We start from the raw sequence: 20,955 nt of genomic DNA on the forward strand, positions 1-20,955 counted from the left end.
ATTCAAGTTGTACAATGCTAAATGTTTTGCCAGTACTAGGGCTTGAACTCAGAGCCTTGTGCTCTTGACATTTTTGTTCACAGCAAGTGCTCTACCACTTGAGCTACACTCTAGGTGCCATCTTTTTTGCTGGTTTTTTGCTTCATATGTAGTATAAATTGTCACATAGAACTAATTTTTGTTTCTGAAGCTGAAGTGATGTTTTCCAAGGGCCTAACCTTGTGTGACTCCTTTGTCTTCTAGCTTTCTCTGTTAGTCTGTGTCTGCTATGTCTCAGAGAGATCCAGGCCAATTTTCCCTAGGAACTTCCTTCGCCTTACATACAATCCATGATTTCTCATAATTTCTAGTATCTGTGGAAAACGCTCCCTTCTCTAAGTAATCCTTTCTGTCATTTATTAACATGGAACCAATTTGAGCTGTTGGGTCCAAGCCTATGGAGTTCAAGTTTTAAGGGTTGGATTTTGACTATCTTCAAAGCTTGAGACCTATAAAATGAAGCCATTTGAAGGAGCAGATGAACACAGCTGCGAGCACACACTATGGGGGATGGGATCTTGAGCTCTAGAGAAGAGTTGAAGATAAGGAGAGCAGAAGTATCTGTCAGATCAAGCAGACAGACGGGGAGCACTTGTTGGAATATACATGATTTCAAGAGGAATAATGTTTGCAGTCTTGAGTTTAAAGTCCAGAAGTAGTCCTCAGAGGTCACGTAGGTCAACCACCTCATTTTACAGATCATTACAATTGCTTGTCAGCCCTGCCCTGAGTTTACATTGCTGCCCACTGACCTTCAGGGACAAAGCCAGATGGATCTCTTTAAATTCGTGCTTTCAGTGATTTAAACACCTACTGATCCTTCACAGTGTGCTCTGTGTTCTGAGTGGTTTTGAGCCCTGAGATATTTGTCACAAGGGAAACTCTTTTTTAAAAAAACCACAGAAGCCAGTCAGATGGAACCCCGCTTTGAACTCGAACAGTCTTGTCCTTTGTGCCAGCCATTGGGTCCTTTCTGTTCTGTGCCATAATCTCCTCCTGGCTCCCTGGATCTAGTCAAGAATACTTGCAAAATTGCAAGGTCCGAGGCCAAAGGGACTGAGCACACACAGGTGGAGAATGGAGCATCATGTTGACATTTCCCATCATACCACAGTGCATCCTTTTCGAGCAGACTGAAGAAAATTACACAGATGTGCATGACCCCTGGAGGCATTAGACATACTGCAGTGTTTGCTGAGGTGACTGACTGAGCACCAAAAATACGTTGGAGAGATTGGGATAATGTTCTTTAAGGGAGGGTACTCTATTTATCATATATAATCTCTTTCTTTGCTGCTAGCTATTCTTTATTGAATGCTTTCTGTACGCAGGGTACTTTTTCAAAGCAGCTCATTTTTCCCTCCTGGTCCTTAAGCTCTGCACCTGAGTGCTGTCCCTAAGCTACTTTTGCTCCAGGGTAGCACTCTATCATGTGAGCTATAGCACCACTTCCGGCTGGCTTTTTCTGTGATTAATGGACTTTCCTGCCTGGGCTGGCTTCAAATCTGTGATCCTCAGATCTCAGCCTCTTGAGTAGCTAGGATTATAGGTGTGAGCCAGTGGCACCCAGCCAGCAGGTCGTTTTTATTGCTTACTTACTCTGTCATGTAGTTAACTGTGTCTTCTCATTTCAATCTCTCAGCCACCATTTAAGGTAGGCAGTATTCATTTTAGCTACCTATGCTATCTGGGGAAAATTGCTTAACTTCTCTGTGCCTTAGGCATCTTAGTAGTATTCATATTTTACTATTGTGTGTGTCATTGGGAGAGTGAAGTGAATGAATACACAGGAAGCATCATGAGCTCCTTTGACCTCTTATCCCTGGATACCTGGTCATATGATCTGAGGAAAGCTATGTCCCCCAGCCATTCCTTCATCTCTTAAGGCATAACATGCATTTAAAGGATTTTGGCAGGGCCCAAATGATGTAATGACTGTTTATGCTCTATTTGGTAGATGATATGTGTTCACTTGAAATGGCAACTACAAGTTGCCCTCATAGGCAGCTGATTCTCACAATTTTTATGTATATAAGACTTTAAGAACAAAGAAGTCAGGCCTGGGAATATGGCCTAGTGGCAAGAGTGCTTGCCTTGTGTACATGAAGCCCTGGGTTTGATCCTCAGCACCACATATATAGAAAAGGCTAGAAGTGGCGCTGTGGCTCAAGTGGCAGAGTGCTAGCATTGAGCAAAAAGGAGCCAGGGACAGTGCTCAGGCCCTGAGTTCAAGCCCCAGGACTGTCAAAAAAAAAAAAAAAGAACAAAGAAGTGTGTTACCAAGTCTAGCCACTATCCACTCTGACTTAGTGAATGTTTTGGTGAATGGTTGATATTTCATGTCGAGGGTAGAGAAAAGTTAAGTCATCATTACAAATCCAAACAAGTCACATGGAACAAAAAAGACTGAATAGCAAAAGCAATTCTTAGCAGGAAGAACAGTGCTGGAGGAATATCAATACCAAACTTCAAACTCTAGTACAAAGCTGTAGAAATAATAATAATAATAATAATAATAATAATAATAATAATAATAATAAAAACAGCTTGGTATTGGCACAAGAACAGGCCTGAGGACCAGTGGAATAGAACTGAAGACCCAGAAATGAACCTACAGACTTATGGGCACCTAATCTTTGATAAGGGAACCAAAAAAATAGGATGAAAGAAAGACAGCCTCTTCAACAAATGGTACTGGCAAAATTGGTTAAACACCTGTAAAAACTAAAGGTAGATTCTTATATACCACCCTGCACCAGAATCAATTCCAAATGGATCAGCGACCTCAAAGTAAAAGCAGATACCCTGAAAACATTGCAGGGAGGAATAGGAGAAACACTAGGGCTCCTTGGGATAGGTTGAAACTTTCTTAATACAGACCCAGAAACACAACAAGTCAAAAAAAGATTGAACAAATGGGATTGCATCAAACTGCAGAGCTTCTTCGTGGCAAAGGACATAATTTGCAAGATAAATAGGAAGCTCACAGATTGGGAGAAGATCTTCACTGGCCATAGAACAGACAAGGGCTTCAATCTAAAATATAATTAGAACTCAAAAAATTAAGTTCCCCCAAAACAAATCCTCAAAGAAGCAACTGTCCCATAATAAGTGGGCTAAAGACTTAAAGAGAGACTTTTCTGAAGAGGAAATGAGAATGGCCAAGAGGCACAGGAAGAAGTGCTCAACATCCCTGGCCATAAAAGAAATGCAAACCAAAACAACATTGAGATTCCACCTTACCCCAGTAAGAATGTCCATTATCAAGAAAACTAGTAACAACAGGTGCTGGCAGGGATGTGGTCAAAAGGAAACACAGTTACACTGTTGGTGGGAGTGTAAACTTACTCTGGAAAGCAGTATGCAGGTTCCTCAGAAGGCTAAACATAGAGCTCCCTGATGAACTGGCAACCCCACTTTTGGGCATTTACCAAAAGGATTACAAGCAAGACCACACTAAAACTACCAGCACAGCCATGTTCATTGCAGAATTATTTACCATAGCTAAAATATGGAACCAATCCAGATGCCCCTCAGTAGATGAATGGATCAAGAAATTATGGAATGTATACACATGGAATTCTATGCTCCTATTAGAAAGAATGACATTGGTCTATTTGAAAGAGATGGGAAGACTTGGGAAAAAAATCATACCACGTGAAGTGAGGCAGACCCAAAGGAACATAGATTCTATGTTATCCCTAGTTGGTAATAACATATGTCTAGGATAGTCCTAGCAGATGACCACAATAGCTCAGTAGCTATGTACATATGATCACATAAGATGATGCTAAGTAAAATGAACTCCAAAATATGGAAACAAACAGTTTATCATTGTTATTTTTTAACATACTATGTGAAATTATTTCTTTACTTTTGTTTATCTTCTCTATGGTTTAGCTCCTCTTGTCACTGTATTTGATTTTGGTACCCTGGGTACTGTAGATATGTTTGTCTGTATTAGGGAAAGGAAGTGGAACATCAGAATGGTGAGATAAAGGGAAAAAGGTGAACCAATGCAATAGCAATACTTAGAAGACAATATGTTGCAAACTAACTGTACAACTCTGGGCAGTGGGGATTAGGGAAGAGGGAAGATGGGAGAAAAATGAGGGAAGAGGTAACAAGTTTGGCAAGAAAAGTACTTACCACTTTATGTATATAACGGTAACATTTCTGTACATCACCTTGACAAAAGAAATTTTTAAAAATCCAAAGAAGTATAGAAATATAGGTGTGACATAGATACTCCTTGAGAACCAGGGGTGAAGTTCAGCTAGCTTTTAATTTTCCTAAAATGAACAGCAATCTCTCTCTTCACACCTAACTTTCATTTTCTGAGAGTATTTTCTGTTAATTATCATGGACAGGTTAGGATTTGATTCTTTGTAGTGGAAAAGCTTGCTTAATTAGCATTCAGAATTTATAATGGGTTTCTTTGGAGTCCATTCAATTTCATTAAACTGGAGACTTCTGAAAAAGCAGCTTGTTGCATTGATTATCAATGAGAAATCAGAGGCAAGTGATTGGTGGCACAGGAATTTAATCTGATTACTAGTTTTAGTATGGGAGTTACAACGATTGATATTCGATAATCATATTTGAAGCATGTACCATTTGATTGGAGTTAAGATGATAGTTGTAAATAAGCCAAACTTTTTAAAAAAGTGTATAATTTAACTTGGAAAACACATAAATCTTTTAAATATGTTGGAATCAATCCTGTCTTTTTACCAGGTTGGGCTATTTTTTTTTTTTACATTGACTCACCATCCCTTTCTTTATTCGCTAGCATAGATTCTGGAGTGAGCTTTTCTGACTGGTCCGAATGCAGAGGTAATCTAAGTATAGTTTGGGGTTCTCCTTGCAGGGGCTCTCAAGAGATCAATGCTGCTTTCACACTGCTGCTAATAGTGTCATCTACTGACAGCTCGTCAAATGTGCATGGATTTGGGGGGACTGGAAACTTTTCTTAGTTATTTCTGTTACTGCAAACACCAGTAGATACAGCCTACTTTAAAATCATCCACAAACCTCTTTGGGACCTTTTAAGTTTTTAAGAGCTCTAAGGAATACTGAGACTTGGCCAAAAGCTTAAAAACAATTGCCCAGTGGGCTTGATGTTCGTCACTTCACTGCCTTTGGGCCAGCGAATGAAGTTCTTCTCAACAATCAGGCGGCCGTCCTGGGCAGAGAACATATGGACTGAAGTGTCACATACAGCCTTTTCCTTTTCCTTTACACCAGGAGATTTTTGTTTCTGTACATGCAGTGGGTTCAGCTTGTCTTCAGTGGAGCATGACATCCTTTTTCCTCCCCTTCTTTTTTTAAAACCGTTTTAGTCAACACAAAAAAATTGCAGATCGACTGAGTGGCAGAGTGGGAGTAGGTCCTTTTGGGAAGTTGTTTTGCAAATGTTGTTTTCAGAATGAAAGTTAACTAGGAATTGAGTTGGCACTTTGTTCAGAGATTCATTTGTATGCCTCTGAGAGGAAATGTTGGACATAGCATTTTCTTCTGGAGGATTTTCACATAGAACTTGAAATGTTTCATTATGCAGCTGGTCTTGGTCGACATGGTAGAATTTTAGTGTCACTATCCTTTCCATGCCCTCTTCCCTTTTCGACTCCTGCCTCTCAGTGGTCTGTCATGAGCCCAAGTCATTTTTCTGGACTAAAATTCCTACTTCCTTTGGCAAGTATTAGTGATCGAGATGGCAGAAGAAGGCAGTGTGAAAGGGCTGGTCCACATCTGATAAGAGGGGATGGTATAGGATGGCTAGGAAGCCTGTCTCTGACCCCTTCTTGTATCCTGAGACCTAAGACTCAGATAAACATCAGGGTTCCCAGCACCCTCCATTTTGTTGCTGCTTTGCAGGTCCCACTCCATCTAGACTAAAATTAAAAACTACATGTTTATTTGCTGTTCTTTGTTTATGTTGATGATTCAGCACTTGTTAAATGAATATATATGGCTCATTAAATATTTAAAGAATGTGTTATTTGTCTCTTTGTCCAATTGAGGGTCAGCCTAAATCTAGAGTAGCCCCCTCAAAAATGATACATTTATTCATATACATTATTCAGTAGAGAGAAGATGACCAAGAGCCTGTGGCTGACTAAACTCACTTTTCTTACAGACACTAATAGTGATGTATGTGGTGAATCTTACATGCCTCATGGTGTTCTTACCATCTTATACTGGGAACTTGCTGCATTCCTTCCAGTTACATTTGGGACGTCTTTTAGGAAGAACACTATGATATATTTTTCTCCATCTAGTTATTTACAAGTATATTTTGGTGCTCCATTTGTACTTGTAGCTTGAGTAGTAGCCTAGGTCGCTTACCCCTTGTGTGAGTCAGTTCTTACTGGGTACAGCAGAATGCCCACACACACGGCACTGTGCATCTTCACTTCTCTGTATCTGAGTTTCTTAGGGCAAGGATTCCCTCCTCTACTCTTAGCCCAGCATCAGTTAGGTAAATAATAAGATCACAAAGCAAATCTGTACTGAACAAATGTGCATATGTGTTACTTGAGAGCATTGACAGACAACTAAGCTTTTATCACCATCTCACTCCTGGAAAGTTGATCTGATTAGCTGTGTGGCACTTTGGGGAGACCTTGACCCCTGAAGAGGAGAGAGAGAGGGCAGGGGGGAGGAGATCAGTAGTAACTCATTTTAGAATGAATTCAGTGAGACAGCAACAGTAGATCCTAGACCCTCAGCTATTAAGGACTTGAGACCATAGTGTCTCTTCCCCCCCCCCCCATTAGTGTATTGAATATAATAACAGTATTTGCCTCCCTTCGCCCTCTCTATTCGTCTGGGTGGGACCATGGTATCTTAAGGGACCGAAGAAGGACAATTTTGCATCTGTGCAGTTCTTTTCCATTTATGGGAGCCAGTTGGGGGCATTTTTCTCTTCCCTTGTCTTTTAAATTTTTCCTGATTTTGGCTGCAATGGTGGATGCAGTTGTCGTTATTAACTGATGAGTAATCTGGAACTTGTGGGTATTGTGTACATAGTTTCAGTATAGGAACAGCTGGGATAAAACTCTGGTCTCCTAATCCTCGAGCTAGCGTCTCTTTCTGCTACCCTTGGGCGAAAAGCCAGCAGGAAGAGATCCATGGACCAGTCATCCATCTCCAGTCCCCTCACTCATATCCCTGGAGAGATGTGAGTGAGGAGAACTTGTTGAGGGAGTGGAGAATGATCTGGCCACCAGATCATCTCCTTGGAGTTGACCTTAAGGGTAAATTTTGCTACTGTGCGTGCGTGCGTGCGTGTGTGTGTGTGTGTGTGTGTGTATTGTAGTGATATTGGGGTTTAAACTTAGAGATTTACACTTTTTGGACAGTGTGTTATTTTTGGAGAGAGTCTAGCATTTTTTTCCCAATTCAATCAGCATCCTACTCCTCCTGCGTATGCTTCTCACATAGCTGAAATCACAGGTGTATGCACCATGCAGGTCTTCTTTGTTGTGGATATTGCTAACTTTTGGACCAATCTGGCCTGGAACTGTGGTACTGCTGATCTCTACCTCACAAGTAGCTGGGATTACAGGTCCTGACATGTTGAGTTGCTGGTAGCTTCTATTATGGTGAATTTGGCGGGGGGGGGGGGGAATGGCTTATTTTTAATAGCCAGTGATTCCCTCCCACCCTCCCTCCCTTCTTTGTGCCAGTCCTGCGGGTTGAACTCAAGGCCTGGGCATATATCCCTATGCTTTTTTTTTTTAATTTTTATCCCTTGCATATCCCTATGCATGACTAGCACTCTACTACTTGAGCCATAACTCTTCTCCAAGATTTTTGCTGGTTAGCCTGAGCTGGCTTTGAACTGTATTTCTCAGATATCAGCCTCCTGAGTAGCTAGGATTATAGACATGAGCCACCAGCACCCAGTGAGCCATTGATTTCATAATAGAAGTATTATGGGCTTTTCTTGTTCTGGTGCCAAATTGTGGACTTGGGTAGACTTATCTATGTTTTGTGTTTGCTTTCACTATGATAATCTCACCATTACTGATAACATTTTAAAGCTACTACAGGGCATTTTTTTCAGGCTCTTCACAGTAAGAGGGCAGCTCCCCATAATAGTTTATTTATTACACTTAGTTTTTAGTTGATTGTTGTTTAGTTATTAGGTTTTATGGAAGGCGGGCTTGGGCAGCAGAAGTAAGCAGATGGACTGGGAAGAGATCCTCTTGTCCCTACTTGTAGGCCCCATTATAGCACTGTTACCTCAGTGAGCTCAGCAGCTGTCTTCAGGAATCAGGTGTCCTGCAGCTTTTGCTCATGTCCTCTTGGTTATCTCTTTAGGTGAGATGTGAGCTTTTTGTCTCTGACTGGAACTGTCAGGGAGAAATCGTTCCTTTTAAATGTTCCCCTGTGGTTTCATTTGGAGTTTCACTTCATCCCAGCTTTTCTCCCATCTTTTAATAACAATACGAATTGTTACATTTTGTTGTTTTATGATGAATATTGAAATGAGCATTGCCAAAAAGTGTTCATCATTCCCCTTAGATGGGTTTATCATGTTCTTCCCAAATTATGAGTGTTGCATGCTTTTTTATCTTTTTGATGACAGATGCTGACATCTTTCATCTTGCTTTACTGCTGTTTCTTCTACCGTATACATACGGTTTCTGGTGTAAGGAGATATTCAGCATGTATTAGTATCTTTTTTTATTGCCTTCTTTTTAAGCCAATTTGCTTTCTGTTGTATAGACCTCAGCCAATATTTCTTCACCTTTCTTGAGTCATTAGAAGGGCATGTTAAATGTTGACCCTGAATTGGTAAGGCCTGTGTTCTGCATTTCCAACAAGCTTTTAAGTGATACTGCTTGCTGGTGCACGATGACACTGGACAACAGGTGCAAGAACCGGTGAGAACCAGTGATCTACAGCATTACACCAGGTGTGCATGCGCACGCACACGCGCACACACTTGTTTAACTTTTCTCCCTTTCTGTGGTTATAAGTGCAAGGCAAGGATAGTTGCCTTTCATTGATTGATTATTCCATAAATAACGATATTGAGTCTTGTGATTGCTTTCAGAGAGCTCAGAATGCTTTCAGAGAGCTTTTTCTGAGCCTCCATTTTGCCTTATTTTAATTCCAGATGTCTCATGGGTCATGATCAGATACAATTTGGAGTTTGGTGTATCCATTGCACACCATTTGGCTTCATCTTGTGTCTGACTTGGAAAGCTATGTCCTAAGTAATCATATTTTTATAACCATTAAGATGCCTGGATATTGTACTTAAAAAAAACAAACCAAACTTACTGTAATCATTTGACTGACTCATTAGTACCATGAAGGAAATGTTTCCATACAGATTTCTTAAACTTTATTTAGGTTCAGTCCTACAGAGTAGTGATTCTTGATGCATTTATACAAGTTTTATTTGTGAGTTGCACCTTCCTGACCAAGTAGCCTCAGGAGTCACCAGTGGACTGATGACACAGCCACTTCATCAGGTAGTATTGGACCCTTCCTCATCTGTGAGAGGCAAACTCAAGCCCAGAATCTGCTTCCCCATGTTGTTCCCCCCCCCCCCCCACTGTTTCTCACTGGGGTGGGTGGTCTCTCTCTCTCGGCACTGTTGATTTCTGGCTTTCAATACATTTTGTCCTATTCTAGTATCCCTGTAAATGGTGATTTCTTTCTCTGCTTTGGTGGTTTGAGCTAAAGCAAATGTGATCCACCAACTAGGATTTAAATCTCCTGGACCTGGGATCCATTGCCTACCAAGTTGCTTACTGTTTACTACAACTTTCTCTCTGCTCCAGTTTTGCATCTGTAATGCAGGGTAATGACACTGATAGAAATGAATTGATCTATTGGCATGCCCAGCTAAATAAAGGTCTTCTACATGATAGGTGCTTAGTCATTTGTATGGTGATAGAGATGACTGACCAGTGTTAACTAACTCATGCAAAGGAAAGGAATGAAAGGCAGCCTGTGATAATGAGGGAGAGTGCTCATAATTGAGGAAGGAATGGATGGGACGTGTGCTCTCTCTCTGGACACTGGTTCACTCTGGAAGGGGAGTAAATAAGCCATAGTTATGCTCTTCATGTCCATGACTGAGCAGTGAACAGGAAGCAGAGGAATGTAGTGAAAAAAAGGAGAGATGCTTAATATTCTGGAAGGTAAACTTGATGATCCCATTTGTATTTGGTTAATTTAAAGGAAGTGTTTATTTATGATAAAAGTACATTGTCTGCGAGATGATGGTTCATAATTACATTGCTGTTGTGTATTATTAACTGGAGAGCTATTGGCGTTTGAATGAGATGCCTAGTTTTTCCAGAATCTTCAGAGGAGATTTTTGTTGATGTTGTAGTATAAAAAGTGCTCTGTGATATGGTGCCTGGCTGCCAAAAGTATGAAAGAAACAGGAAATCACTACACACTTGAAGCATAATAGGCCTTTTTACTGATTTTGTTTTTTTGTTTCCTCTGAATTATTAAGTAAAAGTTTATTTTGGTCACATATTGCAGCTAGAAGTAATTTGTAAGCTATCGGTATGATTGTAGGAATAGAATAAGTATCTATTTCATGGCACAAAGTCCTTTTCAAATTCGCTAACTGGCTCTCATGACTTAAAAGTAAAAGATAGACCATCAACGCTGCCTTCTCAAATGTGGCTGAACTTGAGTGGAATGCGGGTAGTCTTTGGGAGGCTTTAATGAACGAGTAAGAGCTAGTATTTCTGGTAGTATTTCATCATGTGCTTTTCTTTTTTCATTACCCAAGAACCATACTTGATACCCTTGATTTTTACCTGGAAATGAAAGCTTACCTTTTTGTGGATCCCAGTGATTTTCCATGGCCTACAGGATGATGTCCATCCTCCTTAACTCTACCTGGAGCCTTGTCTTCTCTGTGTCCCCTCTAGCTTGTCTGAAAGAGTACATGCACAACCCCAGAGCACTTGCTTGCTGGTTCATGTATACCTCTTCCATACCAGGTGAAAACTCATTCATTTTTCTGGTCTCAGTTCAGACATTACCTTCTTGAAGAGACCTTGCCTAACTTATTCCTTGTTTCCCCTTCCTGCTGCTGGAAGTGGACTCCCTCTGGCCCAGCACCTGTGACCCTGCTTGTTCTTGGCTATAGATCTATTCTGTAAGCTCAACTTCTGTGGGGCAGGTGTGCTGTCTTGAGCACAATGCATATCACAGGTGGCCTTCTAGAAATACTCCTGAATAAAGAACAGACATCTTGCTGTCTGACAGTTTGGTGATCAGTGAGAATGTTATGGCATTTTGACTGTCACATTTAAACCTTTCTGTTTCATTATGGGAAATCTTCTGCCATAACTTAAAAAATATGTTACAGCCATGGTTGCTTATTGTAGAAATAAAGAGGAAAATTTTAAATCACTGCCTCATTATCCAGTTTAACATTGTATAGTATAACCCTTTGGAAAATAACCTTTTAAATAATCCATCTGGAGGTGTGTGCTTAGGAAAGGGAGTAGACAGTAAGTCTAGAGTAGGGAGTGAATCTTCTGTTGTAATGTGGGCTTTGAATGGCAGCCAACTTGTAGTTTTATCTGACCTTCTGGACTCATTTCCTTCAGCTAGTGAGATGAAGTAAACTGACCCTTTTGAAAGTAAGGAAAGCCAGTTCTTTTCTTGCTCAGTTTCAGTGTTCTTCCTTCTTGACAGGCTGCTCCTTGGAATCCTTACCCTGCTTTGGCATTTTCATCATGGCTCTGAGGGATGAGTCTAAGAGCAAGGTGACATTGTGGCATCAGCTGCTTTCCAGGGTATGGTCCAGGCCGTGATAGGGGCTTTCCTTGCTCTTTCCCCTTAATATCTGTACCCCCTTATTTTTTCTGTAACAGGAAGCACAGCACTTAGGAATGGGACAGCTAACATTTCGTGTGTGCCTGCTAGACTTAGCACTTCCATCTGTTCTATTGTCTCTGTTTGCCTAAAGGAGAACTAGTCTCACTTCTGCTCATAGCTTGTTGGGGAACAAGCCCTGGAAAGGCTTGTCTGGCCAAGGGCACTGCTGAAAAGTGGAGAGGTAAGAAAACCCGAGCCTAGATTTTATGATGTCATGGTCCATTTTTGGTACATTATATTATGTGCTGAGGAACAAAAAGAAAAGCAAGATGAGTGGAAGAGAGCCACATAATTGGATTCAGCATATTCTTCATGGCTTCTTATATAAATTTCAATTTGAAATACTTCTATAGGCTCAGTGATTGTATGCAGACAGGCACAATTCTCAGAAGACAATAAAAACAACAACAAACCATCCACTTACTTGATAGAACTGTCTTCTTCTTTCCCTACCTTATAGGCATATATGCGTTTAACCTAGAAATGGAAACCGATCTGTCATAAAACTTACCCACAGGACAAATTGCTTCTGGCAGTATAAATCTTAAATGCCCAGAAAGGATTCTCATCTGATTAGAACCAGTTTAATTTGATTCTGACAGTGTTTGAGCACCTGCTATATGCTTGTTCTGTCATAGTTGCTGAGCAATGGGTGATAGAATGAATTTGATCTGACCTCCGCTGCCAAAGTGCTCACAGGTGAATGGGGGTGGTACAGAGTTAACTAACTCAGCATAGACTGGCCATTGCTGTGCTGACATTTCAGATGGCTTTGGGAGCAGCCAGGAGGCCATGACTAGTTGCCCTGGAGAGAGCATTTCCTGATTTGACCATGAAGGGTGTAGGTGAGTAAAACATTCCAGGTAGAGAATGCCACAAGCAGAGGCCAGAGGCAAGAAAGTACAGGGTGGAGAGGGGACTTCCATTAGTTGGGAAGTCTGGGTTAGCATCCCCATTGGCAGTAGCACTGACTTTATTTCATGCTTGTGCAGTCTGGTTTGATGAAGCAATCAATCTCTGTGTGCATGCATTTTTCTCTGTTAAATGTCTCTTATGTTTTATGTTTTGTTGGGAATATGTGTAGGAGAGATTCATTTCCAGCTGGGTCCAGCTGCAATGAAAATGTCCTCTTTGACAAATTGAGGAATTAGGTCACAGCCAGCTCTCCCTGAGAGCCAGGGCCTTGACTATAACATCAGACAGCTCTCCCTGTGTGGGCAGGACTGGAGGGATGTTGTGATTTAGAGCTGCTGAGTGTCCTGACTAGAAAATTATTTGAATAAATAAGACTTTCTGCAGTTGATTAATAAATACTTCTTCTCACTGAGCCATGTTCTTTTCCTTCCAAGAAGATAGCATGGTGGCTTAGATTTCTCCATTGAAGAAGAACACATAGTAGGTGATCAGAAACTTTTTATTGGAAAAATGAATGCATTTGCTTAATTTTCTATTTGGTTACTGTTTGTGAGCTCTTCACTTTTTTTCTTATTTGAGAACACCTGGAGCTTTCAGGTAGCTCTGTGTTTATTATGAACATGTTTGCAGTTGGGGAGACCAATGTTCCTTATGGACCACTGAGCAAAATAGCCAGCCCCTCTGGGCTACATTAGTGACATAATGTACTTGAAACATCTCACCTCCCAGGGCCTCAGACACCTTACCCCTTCATAGATAGAATGAGCAAATCTAGAGTCTTGGATCCTTGTTGTATTTTTGGCAATGCACAAACCAATGCACCTATGCATATTTGTAGTCCGAAGGGAAAAGGGAACCACCAAGTCCAAACCCTGAAGCTCCATAGTGTCCCCACCAAGGGAGGCACCCACCCCATGTCTCCCCTACACTGATGTTGTGAGAGGAATGATGGAGACCTGAGTGGTAACAAGAGTTGGAAATCATCTCCTAAGTGAACCAGGAAACTATTGTGTCATCTAGAGAAGAGACAGCATAGTGGGAAAGGGGCCAAAGCTATACTTTTGGTAGGTGGAGAGCTCATATATCCTTAGTATTGAGTTCATTATGAGAAGGAGCCACCCACCACATGGTCAGAGATGAATTGAGGTGCTTCTGAGAGTAGCACTGGCCTCAGTGAAGTGTTTAAGCAGATGTCATATTCTGACTCAGAGATGTTCAGGCAAAATACTGCCATGATGTCCATGAATCTTAAGAGGACTTGCCTTTTCCAGCTGTCAGAAGGCCACGAATAATGATCCATAGCTTATTAATTAGGCTATCACAGCACTCTGTCTTATTCTGACCATTATTTCCTCATGGAAGTAATTAGGTATAATGTTGTGTGGTCAAAGTAGTGTCGTACCTCGTTTGATGTGTGTGTGTATGCCCAGGGCCCATAGGAGGGCAGGCATTTGCAACTTCCATTTGGCAAAATTATAATCATTTCTCTTTCATCCTGTAATTTGAAAATCAATTCAAGTTTATTGTGACAAAAGTAGTGTAAGGGTGGTCATTACATGTGCTTCACTGTATTTAAAACTGTTGACAAACATCTATGGCATGGTAGTTAAGGCCATAGGTCTTGGTTGGATGGTCAGGTTTGGAATCTCCTATGCCAGGTTCCAACTGTGAATTTGGTAGAGGTTTTCCTTGTTTCTACAAGTCATGGTTGTTTGTTTATCTATAGTAGTACCAGACTCAAAGAGTTATTATGGTGATATATGAAAAATATGCATGAAATACTCAACAGTGACTGTGACAGAGCTTAAGTACATAATAAATGCTATTTAAACTACAGTAAATGGTGGTAGAAGTAGAATCAGTAAAATATAATAGAAGTTTTATGTAGTGTTTTGACTTAGCAAAAGTACAATCCTATTAAATAATACTTAAAACTTTCCATTTTCCCTTAGTCTTCAATAATACTATGATGTAAATAATGGCACTGCACTTAAACCATAAAATTCATTGTTTTTGGTATTTTTACAGAACTGTACAGTGAATTTTAAAATATTTTTATCATCTACAAAGAATTCCGTACCCATCCCAGTCACTGGCCCCCCCCCCTTTTTTTTACAAGTCCCCTCATCATTCCAGTCTACTTTATATCACTGGATTTGTATATTCTGTTTTGTAGATATGCCTTAATTTAGCATTTATTCCATGTTGTGGATTATTGAGTTGCCTTCATTATTGTAGGTAATATTCATATGTGTTTCTTAACCCTCTTCATGGAAGTTACCCAGTATCTATATGATTCATTAAGAAGTTACATAGGGGACTGGAAATATGGCCGAGCAGTAGCGTGCTTGTCTAGCGTGCATGAAGCCCTGGGTTTGATTCCTCAGCACCACATGTATAGAAAAAGTCAGAAGTGGTGCTGTGGCTAAAGTGGTAGAGTGATAGACTTGAGCAAAAGAAGAAGCCAGGGACAATGCTCAGGCTCTGAGTTCAAGCCCCTGGACTGGCCAAAAAAAAAATTTTTTTTAAAAGAAATTACATAGGTACGAGGGCCTTGTAACTGCCTGCAATCCCAGTGACTCAGGAGGCTAGTCTAAGCAAAAAGTTGGTAAAGCCTCTCGGTTGACCCAATAGCTGGCTGCTGTAGAGTATACTTTGATCCAGGAGGGTTGTGATACCAGGACAGCCCAAGCAAAAAAGTTTGCAAGACTCCATTTTAGTGGGGGAAAGCTGGGAATAATGGCACAATCCTAACTTAGCTACTACTGGAAGCATAAAATAGGATCATGTTCCAGGTGCAACCCCAGGTGAAAAGTAAGATCCTGTCTCCACATAAACATTGCCCCCCCCCCGCTCCCCCAAAAAGATGGAAGCATGACCCCTTGGTAGAATGCCTGCCTAGCAAGTGTATGGGGCCCTGAATTCAAACCCCAGTCCAACCACTAAAAAAAAAAAAAAAATTCTAGCTGTATCCCATCTGTGTTGTGTGATATTTCTGGAGAGCCTCAGGCTCCTGGAGCTGCTGAGGAAAACCTGAGCTTGAGAGCAGGCCTGCACCACACTGAGGAACAGGAACAACAGCTCACCTGACATCCTGGATGCAGCTGTTAGGAGGTGAGTGACTTACCCTTGTGCAGACCTGTGGAAGACAAACCAAGCACAGAGCCATAGGTGTTAATGATTCTGCAAATAGTATCATTCTCAAGGTCAAGTACAAACTCTGTTGGGACCTGAATACATAGAGAATTATTTTTACATGTGTATAGAAGCTAGAGCATTCACCACTAGTACCATCTTTGTTTGTTCTCAGCCTCTGATCATCCTGCCCGCTCTGTGGAAACTTCCTTGGCGGCTACCTCTTGGGGGCATCTATTTAGTTTCTCATCAAAATCATGCTGTAGGAAGTCCAACTAATCTGGCAATGGGAAGGAATAGCTATAGTCAGTATAGTGTGCCAGTCTGAAAGACCTAAGATGACTTAGAAATAAGAGATTGGAAGAAATAGGCTACTGGGCACCTCTGTATCTCTTTCATGTGGTCATTTTCTATTCCCAGGATTGGGAAGCATCCTCTAGAGAAATACATTCAGTTCATGCTTTGCTTTTAAATGTTGGGATTATTGGAAGCAAGCCTGTTTCTGCTCATGTGCTGCCTGGCTATCTTAATGCTCAAGTGTTGAACATTTGCATTTCACTTTTTTTTCTGGGTCTTCACCCTTTGCCTACCTCCAGATGGACTCATTGTTCATTCGCTCTCATTAGCATCTAGTAGTTTATTTACAATGAAAATGAAACTTGTGCTGTATGCACTCAGTAATGTTACACTAACATTCACATAACACCGGTCTGTTTGTGGTATGTGTTAAAACGTGTGTTTCATGGGGGGGGGGGGGTTAAATTGCTTAAGGCATGTGAGCTTCCTTATAGTTAAGTTAGGGATTTGATGATAGCACTGATTGTTCATAAAATAGAAGGAAGTAGGAAGGATAGATGTTGCCTGCTTTGCAAGTAGGCACATGAGTGCTAGAAACATGATAGTGGGCATGGCCTGCAAGAGCACTATCCTGTTCTCCTCCACATTAACATGCTTGGGGTTTGCTTTTTCCTCAATCCCCAATTACTGCAAGATGCACACTGGGTGGTTGGTAGTGTGACTTATGTTGATATCACAGATCACCCCCTCCTCTGATTTCCAGAAGCACTGCTTTTAGAAACATAGATGGGATTAAGGATATAAGCTGTGAAGTCAGCAGACCTCTAGGCTTCTACACAATCCTGCCATAGCAGGTGATTTAAATTTTGTTTCTTCTGTGGATTGAGGATAATGATAGGTACTCAAGGGATTGTTGGAAGATGGAGTAACAAATTCTAGAATAGGTGCACAAAGTACTACTAGTTTAGGGCATTGTAGTGTTCCATAAAGTCTCAATCAATACTACTAGTTATTGTACAATTTGGGATCAGTTAACCTTTTTGTGCCTTGGTTTTGTCATATACAAGTGAGGTTGGGAGTCTGGAGTCCTATTAGCCTACATCCTCGCTCACATAGAGCACTTGGCTTCTCAGCATGTGACAATAGTTGGATACATATACCACTTCGAATTGCTGATTCCTTGCACTGCTGTGCAAGGTGTTTCTTCTGTGTGTACTCTGATGCCTTGCTCAACAGGATAGCTGAGCGGTCATTCATTCAGACAGACAGAAGTATTTGAACTTACAGAGCAGTAAGAACAAAGATCTCTTACTTTGTTTATAGAGTGATCAAGATATGACAAATGTTCCAGGTTTCTTTCTTCAACTTGACCAGGATGCTTGTGGTGTGGTTACTGGGTTTACCTGGTCCTTTCTCACCATGAACTGTTAGCAGTCTCACTTCTAAAACCATCTGTGTCATCTAACTGAATGTTTAGGCATTCTCATTGCCTTTGGATAATTTGAAGGGAGGAAATTCTCTTGATTGGTCACTCAAGAAAGAGTTAGATGTAAAGAAAAAAAGTTAAGAAAATGGGAGGCTAAAAGCTCACTCAATAATTGCTATTGCTACTCTTTTCCTGTGCCCCTCACCCTGCCCAACATGTCAGAGCTGAAATCTGTTTCCTAAGTTAAGGAGAGTGTTAGGGGGCAGAGTAGACGCAGTCTGCTTCTGAAGGGGCCTGTGAGCAGCCTGGGGCTCTAGCTTCTGGCAGTTGGGTTTGTGGTTTCAGCCATAATCCTGGATTAACAGGAAGGACTGTCACCTTTGCTTGGCTTTTGAAGAGCTCAGGGGTTACAGAGCTAGCTGTCTACAGCACTTCCTGCTCCTTGTGCTGGATGCTCAAGTTCCGCTGCTACTCACAGAGGAAGCAAGGGTGTGCCTTTTTTTCTCAAAATGGGTGCTACGAAAATGAGTAGGTAAGATTTGAGCCCTGTGAGTGATCCTTACAAGAATCTGAAATGTCTGAATAAAACAGGTGAAGTTGTGCATTTCATTGAGTTTCATAGCCTTGCTCATGTATCTATAGAATCACAGACCTCATGTTTTAATTGTTACCAGCTGACTTCCTAAGTTGACATACAGTTAAATCGGGATGTAACTGATTCTCCTTGAGTCATCCAGGATGTATACTGTTAGCTCCTGGCCATTGCCTGTCCCTGTTGCAGCCAGGTTTTCCCCTCTAATACACCTAAGTCAGTTCACTTCACCGTGCCTCAGTTTCCTTTTTTTGGCATAAAAGGAGCCAGACTTAGATCACCTGAAAGCCCCCTCCTCTTTTTTTAAATGACTATTCTCAAGTGGAGCCAGTTCTCCAGTTGGATATGAGACTTAACAGTCTTTTAATCCTTACTCATCTGCTTCCCTGACAGTCCAGTGTACTTTTGGCTGCTCTCCTAGACCTTCTGTTTCCTTACCTGGCTTGCCTTTGCATTACATTTCAGAAAAACAAGGAGGTGGGGGGAGAGGAGAGAGAGAGCGATGCCTAACATTCCTGATGTTCAGAGAAAGCGTGTAGCCCACCAGCCTGAGGTGAAGTGGGGCTGAGTAATGATCCTTCTTCAGGACTAAACTGGTCCCACCTTCCCTATGAGAAGCTTCCAGGCTCTTATAGAAAGTTGTCTCTACTGATTTGATGATTAACTCAGGCTGTTTGGCTGGCTGATGTCTCACAAAGTTGATGGGGGAGGAGAGGGCTGACCAACATGTTTTGAAGCCCTAGAGGAATCAATGCTTGCTGAAGGTCTGGCATTGTAGGGAAAGCAAGAGCAGCTGTGAGCTAGAGCCGGAGAGAAAGCTTAGACATCCTCCTCTATGCTGTTGATATTGACTTACCCAGGAGTGTCAAATAAAGATGCTCTTAAAGGCCTCCTAAGCAGGAGCAGAGCTGCCCACTCTTTACTGATGTTCTGCTGACTGCATAGTCTGGGTCTTAGGTACTTTACATGCATATGGATGTGTTATGTTAAGACCAAAAAAAAATGGTATCCAGGAAAGGGCTAAGGACACACAGAAAAGGCAGAGAAAAGCTCTGGCTGGTGATGGGAAATATGGGAATAGAGACAGTAGAAGAAGCTAGAGGGGTCAAAATTTGTGTGTGTGTGTGTCTCTGTGTGTGTGTGTGTGTGTGTATAATAAACAGGAATCTCAGTTCCATGTTTTTTGCCCAGCAGTGCAATTAGCAATAGAAATCCCTGCCTTGAGATGAATGGTCTGAACTGGCTCTAAGCTTGTCTTTGTTAGTGTTGTTATTACCTTCTAGTAGATCTCAGAAAAGAAGAAAAAGAAACTATGTTCTCTCTTGCTTCTGTGCACTGGTACTTGAAATATCAGTATGCTCCTGTCTGTCAACCCACATCCCAAGCAATGTGAAGCTCACATTTGAGTAGAGTGGCTGAGCAGTCCTGCTCTCCAGCATTGGAGCTTGTCCTCCAAGCTTATGGTGAGTAGCCAGCCCAGAGCATACTCTTGGAATCCACCATGACAAGGAAAAGTTACAGTTGATTCCAAATATGGGAATAGAGACAGTAGAAGAAGTTAGAGGGGTCAAAATTGTGTGTGTGTGTGTGTGTGTGTGTGTGTGTGTGTGTGTGACACAGTTATCATTCACAAGGACAGACTCATATTTTCTTCTTTTTACCTATTCATGTCCTGGTCTTTCTTATCCATTCTGATCCCACAGATGCCTAGAATGTTAGGTTGGAGGATAAACTAACCATTCTTCCTGGACAAGATGGGTTGGCACGCTACATTCAAGTTATTATTCCTTGCAGTTAGAGAATTTTAAAATCCAAAGACTCCTTAGGTCTTCTAGACGAGTACCTTTGCTTTATGTGGGATGTGACAAAAGATTTTCTCAGATTTCTAGTCTTATTTAGCTGATTAGCTTGGTGGTTTATTTACTTGTTGTTTTATTATTGTTCATGACTTTAAAGACTATCTTGGCACAGTGAATTGGGGCAGTGGTATTGGAGTTTCCTACCTGATTAGTGGTTTGAAGTTATTATTTTACTCTTTACCATTGATAAATTCTACTCTACAAGAAACCATGAGAAGCTGTGAATTTTCTGTACTTTCACCAAAAGAATACTTGTCCTTGGTATCATGGAATGCTAAATCTAGGTTGTTGTGGTCGTTTCTGAACACATGCACATATGATATCTTACCTCTTCCTGCCTTAGGTAGCCCTGATCTCCTTCTAGGTGTGAGCTTTCCTCCCTGCCTCGGACTTTCCTCCTTTCTCTTTCTTTTGAGATAGGGAGTCACTTGTCTTGAACTCTTGGGCTCAAAGGATCCATTCATTCATGTCAGCTTCCCAACTAATAGATGGAACTCCAGGCACATGGTACTGTGCCTGATTCCCTGTATTTCTTAGGGTCATAAATCCTAGTCATCTGACATATTCTTAACTAGTACTGTTATTGAAATAAAACCAAGTAGCTTGAAAAGCATGAGAAATTTGGTTTTATGTTTAAATGTGCTATTTTCTGACTCAAAAGTAGTATCTTGAGCTATGTGGTACCTATGGCTCATGCCTGTAATCCTAGCTATTCAGGAGGCTGAGATGTGAAGAATTGTAATTGGATGCCAGCCCAATTAGAAAAGTCTTCAAGACTCCATCTCCAGTTAACCAGCAAAATAAATGCAAGGCTGGAC

The 20,955-nt window shown here is 41.2% G+C and overlaps 1 protein-coding gene and 1 long non-coding RNA gene across 5 annotated transcripts in view; both read left to right on the top strand.

Annotated features, from left to right (window-relative positions):
* The window catches only part of Asap1 (ArfGAP with SH3 domain, ankyrin repeat and PH domain 1), a 292,770-nt gene that overhangs the window by 80,498 nt on the left and 191,317 nt on the right, over positions 1-20,955 (top strand). The window lies entirely within an intron of this gene.
* LOC125360463 lies at positions 142-20,766 on the top strand. Its single transcript, XR_007212754.1, has 3 exons — positions 142-991; positions 15,416-15,419; positions 20,755-20,766. It is a non-coding gene; the product is annotated as an uncharacterized LOC125360463 (long non-coding RNA).

Source organism: Perognathus longimembris, chromosome 12 (genome assembly GCF_023159225.1).
Source record: "Perognathus longimembris pacificus isolate PPM17 chromosome 12, ASM2315922v1, whole genome shotgun sequence".
Classification (NCBI taxonomy): domain Eukaryota; kingdom Metazoa; phylum Chordata; class Mammalia; order Rodentia; family Heteromyidae; genus Perognathus; species Perognathus longimembris.